At 35.9% G+C, this 8,283-nt stretch overlaps 1 non-coding gene across 1 annotated transcript; it reads right to left on the reverse strand.

Annotated features, from left to right (window-relative positions):
* Window positions 1–7,880: 7,880 nt before the first annotated feature.
* On the reverse strand, window positions 7,881–7,988 carry LOC148551019 (small nucleolar RNA R71). The gene has a single exon (XR_015893690.1). It is a non-coding gene; the product is annotated as a small nucleolar RNA R71 (small nucleolar RNA).
* Between the last annotated feature and the right edge of the window lie 295 nt (window positions 7,989–8,283).

The following is an 8,283-nucleotide window of genomic DNA, read 5'->3' on the forward strand; positions in this document are numbered from 1 at the left end:
GCTACTTCTAGAGTTTCCCAAACGGGCCCTAAGTCTTCATATATGCATTTCAAGTTTCCACTATTTGTCATCCCACTACTAGAAATATGTTATGTAGACACGCTTATTTTTATTCACTCTTAAAAAAGTGGCCAAAAGTGGTTAGCCGCCACACTTTTATTATGGTGATGTTTGTTTTGGATTTTAGTCAAGATTTTTATGTCACACTTGTAAAGCCTAGAAATAAAGGACAATCAGTATGTCTTTAAAACGTGGCTCATTTTTTCTTATGGAAAAAATGTTGGTGTAGTGCAATAAAATGGGCATAGACAAAAAATTTTCATTGTTATAGTGTCAGCCCAAAGCGCAACCTGCGTTTTATTTTTTTGAAGTTTTTCAAATTTTTTTTATTTCGTTTCAGCCCAAACACAACCTGCGTTTAGTGTGTGGCAATATGTTTATTTTTTTTTTTTTGAAATAACAAAATGTAGCTTATGTTTTTGGTTTTGTGTTAGTATTTTTATTTTGAAGAAACAAAACGCAGGTTGCGTTTTTAAAGTGTCATAACTTTTTTTCGAAAGTCTAAAATGCAGGTTGCATTTTGTTTAAAAAAAAATATTTTAACCAAGGGTCCAGCCTATAAATACAAAGCAAGATTCACTCGAATCCCTCACTCCACTTCTACTCCTCCTATTCTTCTTTCTTGCACATATGTTATAGTTCTGAATTTTTTCAGCAGTTAGTTGCGTCAAAAAAGTCAAATTAGGTGAGATTGATGTTATGGAAGGTATTATCAACTTGCGAGTGTATTATAATGGTGAGATTATATCAAACACATACGAAGAAGTGACTTTTGTTTGTGAATGTCTGTTGGCATTTGCTATTTCATGCACCATGAGTTTTGTAGAGTTGAAAAATGGTTTTTGTGATAATATACAGAGTCACATTTCAAAAAGGGTGAGCAAAATTTTATATAGGAATCTTGTACAAGTATTTGGTGGGCTGATACAGTTTCAAATAATGCCCATTACTGACGACGCAAGTATGCAACAGATGTTCTGTATTTATCAACAAACCCGATTTCACGTGCCGATAATAGAGCTGTACGTTGAATTCGAACAGCATTTCGGGATGGACGCGGTTGCCGAGGAGGTCAATGTTGGCGAACTCAAGGATATAGATTGAGAAGAAGATAACAACGACAGCGAAGAGGAGTTCGAAGCCAACTATGAAGCCGATGACGAAACGATGACAGAGACTTGGCAAGCAATCCAGCGGTGTAAAATGAAGCGGATGCGATTGTAAGCCGGCACCCCTTTGGTGTTCCGTCTTTTATGTGGACTTTGGATTTCGAAGCCATGCATGACCAGGAATTTCTTGAGTATACGAATATGGGTATGTTATGATTGTTAAATCAAGTAACCACTAGTGTGTATTTTATTTGCCTTGTCTGACTGATGGTGGTGTGCATGTCGTATGTGAAGGTAGCGTTGCGGCGGAAGATGGTGAATTTAGTGTCCGAATGGAGTTTGGCTCTTGAGAGTTAGTGATATCTACAATCAAAAGCAACACTATCTCTAGAGGAGTTGATTACATTGTGTATGGTCTGAATAAGTAGCTTAAGATAAATTGTTAAAACTTACATTGTCGACTCCCATGTGATGGGTGGAAAATCAGATTTCCACACAAAACTCACCGGCAAGTGTACCGGGTCGCATCAAGTAGTAAAACTCACTTAGAGTGAGGTCGATCCCACATGGATTGATGGATCAAGCCACTTTAGTGAGTGATTAGTCTAGTCAAGCTAACAATGGTGAATTGAATGAAACGTAGCCAACAGAAGGGAAATTGACTGAAAATTTGTAAATTACAGAAAGTAAAGTGGACAGAAGCTTAAATTGGCAGAAGCTTAAAGGGCAAGAAAAGTAAATTGCATCAAATGTAAAGGAGGCTGGGTGCTGGAAATTAAAGAAAGCAGTAAAGCAAGCAATTGAAGAGATCTTGAGAATAAGTAACTGGGAATTTAAATTGCAGGAAGAGTAAATTCAGATCACAGCAAGAATTGTAAAATGCAGAATGTAAATGTGCAGAAGAGTAAATCAAGATCAAGAAGACTTAGATCTGAAATCTCAAAGAGAAATTAACAATTTCAAAGAAATAGCAAAAAAGAAAGAAGGCCAAGAGCTCAATTGCTCTCTCGATCAAAACAGAAAGGAAATTGCAGAGGAAGAAATTGTAGCAAAAGGTTGCAGAAACTGAAATTTTATAAATCCAATATTGAAAAATAAAAGTGCAGAAAATTCAAAGTGTTTTAAGAAGAGATGCCTTCTATTCTAATCCTAATCCTACTCCTATTGCTCTCTAGCAGAGCCAGCCTTATTAATGAAATGAAATAGATGCCTTTTTATAGGCTTTACAAAAATGAAAAATGAAATTGAAATTGAAATCAAATTACAAATTAAATGAAATTCCTAATCTAGCTTGTTCTTGTGCCTTTGAGTGATGATATGGGCTTTGCTTGCTTTGGATTTGAATGAGAATGGATCCGGATGCAATTGGTGACTTGGGTCTGTGAGGAATTGGATCCAAGATGGTAGTTGATGGCATGGGTCAGGAGTGGCTTGGTGACACTCCCAGAGGAGCGCTCAGTTTACTTTAGTGAACGCCCAGTTCACTTTCTTGGTGTGCCACTTTGGTGGGCATTTGGTGCCTAGTGTTCACTTAGTGAACGTCACGCTCCCTTAGTGAGTGCTATTCCTTGGGTGCTTGGTTCCTTTGTTGCACACTACCTTCAGGGCCAGCGCTCCCTCTTCGAGCCTTAGTATTGCCTTTAGTGAGCGCTGCTTCCTATGTTTCCTTGGGCCTCCCCTATGCCCAAAAACGCTCAATTGATTGAGCGTAGCGTTCACTTTAATGAACGCTTGCTCCTTATGTGCCCTCAATGTGCATCTTGCTTCCACTTGAGTTTCACGCAAAAGGTGAAACAAGTGAGCGTGGCGCTCATTGTTTAATGAATGCTAGGCTTTATTAGTAATGCCGTTCATTCATTAATAATGCAAATTTAATAATGCATGGTTCATGATGGCATTAAATGTATGCATGCTTTAATTAGTGAACGTTTAATTAGTGAGCGTGCAACGTTCCTTCATTTCATTCATTCTTTAATTGGCATTAGTAATTAAGTTCCATGCATGCTTTCATTTATTTCATTGCATTATTGATTGAATGTTTTATACATGCATGCTTTTATTGGTTTTAATAATAATGCCAATGCATTAACAACGTTGCTTTCATTCAATTTAAATGCATGCATGCTTTATTAGTTTCATGATGCATGCATAAGGCATTAATGCATGCCATGGCTTCATGGTCATGGGCCACGCTTTAAAAAGCGTGGCCTAAGGTTCCAAAGCATGCTCAATCTTCAAAGCGTGTCCAAAATTCCTCTTTTCTTCTTTTTAGCTTATTTTGTGCTTTTTTTGCTTCTTTTTCTTCTTATTTCCTACAAAGTTTTTAAAATCAAAAGATCAAAGAAATATACCATTTAAGCACAAAAGAATGCAATATTTAAGCACTAATCATCAATTTCTTGTATGAAAAAGCATAGAAAAATATGACATGATGACATGTCATCACAACACCAAACTTAAACCTTGCTTGTCCCCAAGCAAGAAAAGAATCATGTAGTACATTTTGACAAACCAAGGTGAGAAGAATAGCAACTCAATGTTCATGGTTAGCTAGTTTTCTATGCATGCTACAATCACAAAAGAAATGTAAATGATTGATGCTTCTATCTAGCTCATTTTATGAAGTCTTTTCCTTATATCTCTTTGATGAGCGGATAATTTATACGCTTTTTGGCATTGTTTTTAGTAGGATCTAGTTACTTTTAGGGATGTTTTCATTAGTTTTTAGGTTAAATTCACATTTCTGGACTTTACTATGAGTTTGTGTGTTTTTCTGTGATTTCAGGTATTTTCTGGCTAAAATTGATGGACTTGAGCAAAAATCAGATTCAGAGGTTGAAGAAGGACTGCTGATGCTGTTGGATTCTGACCTCCCTGCACTCAAAGTGGATTTTCTGGAGCTACAGAACTCGAAATGGCGCGCTTCCAATTGCGTTGGAAAGTAGACATCCATGGCTTTCCAGCAATGTCTAATAGTCCATACTTTTCCCAAGTTTAGACGGCACAAAAGCTGGTGTTCAACTCCAGAAAGAGCCTCTGCACGTGTAACATTCAAGCTCAGCCCAAGCACACACCAAGCGGGCCCCGGAAGTGGATTTATGTATCAATTACTTACTTCTGTAAACCCTAGTGGCTAGTTTATTATAAATAGGACTTTTTACTATTGTATTAGACATCTTTGGATCCTGGATTATATTTTTGATCTAGTGATCACGTTTTGGGGGCTGGCCATCTCGGCCATGCCTGGATCTTTCACTTATGTAATTTTAACGGTAGAGTTTCTACACTCCATAGATTAAGGTGTGGAGCTCTTCTGTTCCTCAAAGATTAATGCAAAGTACTACTGTTTTCTATTCAATTCATCTTATTCCGCTTCTAAGATATTCATTCGCACTTCAACCTGAATGTGATGAACGTGACAATCATCATCATTCCCTATGAACGCGTGCCTGACAACCACTTCCGTTCTACATTAGATTGAATGAGTATCTCTTAGATCTCTTAATCAGAATCTTTGTGGTGTAAGCTAGAATGATGGCGGCATTCAAGAGAATCCGGAAAGTCTAAACCTTGTCTGTGGTATTCCGAGTAGGATTCAATGATTGAATGACTGTGACGAGCTTCAAACTCGCGATTGCTGGGCGTAGTGACAGACGCAAAAGGATAGTAAATCCTATTCCAGCATGATCGAGAACCGACAGATGAATAGCCATGCCGTGACAGGGTGCGTTGACCATTTTCACTGAGAGGATAGGATGTAACCATTGACAAGGGTGATGCCTCCAGACGATTAGCCGTGCCGTGACAGGGCATTTGGATCATTTTCGCGAGAGAAGACCGAAAGTAGCCATTGTCAATGGTGATGCATTACATAAAGCCAGCCATGGAAAGGAGTAAGACTGATTGGATGAAGATAGCAGGAAAGCAGAGGTTCAGAGGAACGAAAGCATCTCTATTCGCTTATCTGAAATTCTCACCAATGATTTACATAAGTATTTCTATCCCTATTTTATTAATTATTTTCGAAAACCCCATTACTATTTTATATCCGCCTGACTGAGATTTACAAGGTGACCATAGCTTGCTTCATACCAACAATCTCCGTGGGATTCGACCCTTACTCACGTAAGGTATTACTTGGACGACCCAGTGCACTTGCTGGTTAGTTGTGCGAAGTTGTGAACCATGGTATTGGCATCATGTTTTTGGCGCCATTACCAGGGAAAGAAAGAGCAATGAATTTTACATAATCAAAGTGTAATCACAATTTCTGCGCACCAAGTTTTTGGCGCCGTTGCCGGGGATTGTTCGAGTTTGGACAATTGACGGTTCATCCTGTTGCTCAGATTAGGTAATTTTCTTTTTTGTTTTGTTTTCAAAAAGTTTTCAAAAATATTTTAAAATTTTCTCATTTTTTTTCAAAAAAAAATTTAAAATAAAAATGTTTTCAAAAATTTTATAATTTTATTCAAAATTTTTAAGAATGAATTCTAGTGTTTCATGAAGCATGTGAAGCCTGGCTGGCTGTAAAGCCATGTCTAAATTCATTTGGACTAAGGCTTCCAATTTGTTATCAAGAGCAAGCTAGTTGGTGCTAATCCACCTACTACTGTTCATGATCTACCTATTACATGCTAAAGCTTGGCTGGCTATTAAGCCATGCCTGATCCTTTGATTGGAGCTTTAGACTAAAGAGCATAAGATTCCTAGAATTCATATTAAAAATTTTGGAATCCTTATTTTTCTTTTTCAAAATGATTTTCGAAAAATTAAAAAGAAAATACAAAAAAAAATCATAAAATCATAAAAATCGAAAATATTTTGTGTTTCTTGTTTGAGTCTTGAGTCATGTTATAAGTTTGGTGTCAATTGCATGTGCATCTTGCATTTTTCGAAAAAATCATGCATTCATAGTGTTCTTCATGATCTTCAAGTTGTTCTTGGTAAGTCTTCTTGTTTGATCTTTGCATTTGCATGTTTTGTGTCTTTTCTTGTTTTTCATATGCATTCTTGAATTCTTAGTGTCTAAGCATTAAAAATTCTAAGTTTGGTGTCTTGCATGTTTTCCTTGCATTAAAAATTTTTCAAAAATATGTTCTTGGTGTTCATCTTGATCTTCATAGTATTCTTGGTGTTCATCTTGACATTCATAGCATTCTTGCATGCATTCATTGTTTTAATCTAAAAATTTCATGCATTGCATCATTTTTCTTGTTTTTCTCTCTCATCATTAAAAATTCAAAAATCAAAAAAATATCTTTCCCTTTTTCTCTCTTAAAATTTCGAAAATTAGATTTGACTTTTTCAAAACTTTTTAAAATCTAGTTGTTTTTATGAGTCAAATCAAATTTTCAATTTAAAAATCTTATCTTTTTCAAAATCTTTTTCAAAAATCAAATCTTTTTCTTTTTTCTTAGTTATTTTCGAAAATTTCAAAAATATTTTTTAAAAATCTTTTTCTTATTTTTGCATCAAATTTTCGAAAATAACAATAACAATTAATGTTTTGATTCAAAAATTTCAAGTTTTTTACTTGCTTGTTAAGAAAGGTTCAAACTTTGAGTTCTAGAATCATATCTTGTGATTTCTTGTGAATCAAGTCATTAATTGTGATTTTAAAAATCAAATCTTTTTCAAAACTAATTTCAATCACATCTTTTCAAAAATATCTTCTTATCTTATCTTTTTCAAAATTTAAAAAAAATCTCTTCTAACTTCTTATCTCCTTATCTTTTCAAAATTGATTTTCAAAATTTGTTTCAACTAACTAACTAACTTTTTGTTTGTTTCCTATCTTTTTCAAAATCACCTAACTAACTCTCTCTCTCTAATTTTCGAAAATATCCTCCCCCTTTTTCAAAATTTCTTTTTAATTAACTAATTATTTTATTTTTTATTTGAATTTTCAAAAAACTACCAACCTTTTTCAAAAACAATTTTCGAAAATCACTAACTCTTTTTCAAAAATAATTTTCGAAAATTCTCCCTCTCTCATCTCCTTCTATTTATTTATTCATCTACTAACACTCCTCTTCATCTCACATCTCTGCTCTTATCATCAACTTTGTGTTTGGATTATCCATTATTTTCTTCCACTCACACAGGGACCTCTATACTGTGGTATAAAGGATCCCTATTATTATCATTATTATTTTTCTGTGCCCTCTTCTTTGTCATATGAGCAGGAGCAAGGACAAGAACATTCTTGTTGAAGCAGATCCAGAACCTGAAAGGACTCTGAAAAGGAAATTAAGAGAAGCTAAACTACAACAATCCAGAGATAACCTTTCAGAAATTTTCGAACAAGAAGAGGAGATGGCAGCCGAAAATAATAATAATGCAAGGAGGATGCTTGGTGACTTTGCTGCACCTAATTCTAATTTACATGGAAGAAGCATCTCCATCCCCACCATTGGAGCAAACAATTTTGAGCTGAAACCTCAGCTAGTTTCTTTGATGCAGCAGAACTGCAAGTTTCATGGACTTCCATCTGAAGATCCTTTTCAGTTCTTAACTGAATTCTTGCAGATCTGTGATACTGTTAAGACTAATGGAGTAGATCCTGAAGTCTACAGGCTTATGCTTTTCCCATTTGCTGTAAGAGACAGAGCTAGAATCTGGTTGGACTCTCAACCCAGAGACAGCCTGAACTCTTGGGATAAGCTGGTCACGGCTTTCTTAGCCAAGTTCTTTCCTCCTCAAAAGCTGAGCAAGCTTAGAGTGGATGTTCAAACCTTCAGACAGAAAGAAGGTGAATCCCTCTATGAAGCTTGGGAAAGATACAAGCAGCTGACCAAAAAGTGTCCTTCTGACATGCTTTCAGAATGGACCATCCTGGATATATTCTATGATGGTCTGTCTGAGTTATCTAAGATGTCATTGGATACCTCTGCAGGTGGATCCATTCACCTAAAGAAAACGCCTGTAGAAGCTCAAGAACTCATTGACATGGTTGCTAATAACCAGTTCATGTACACTTCTGAGAGGAATCCTGTGAGTAATGGGACGCCTATGAAGAAGGGAGTTCTTGAAATTGATACTCTGAATGCCATATCGGCTCAAAATAAAATATTGACTCAGCAAGTCAATATGATTTCTCAGAGTCTGAACGGAA

This window comes from Arachis ipaensis, chromosome B7 (assembly GCF_059453495.1).
Source record: "Arachis ipaensis isolate K30076 ecotype BB chromosome B7, ASM5945349v1, whole genome shotgun sequence".
Classification (NCBI taxonomy): Eukaryota; Viridiplantae; Streptophyta; class Magnoliopsida; order Fabales; family Fabaceae; genus Arachis; species Arachis ipaensis.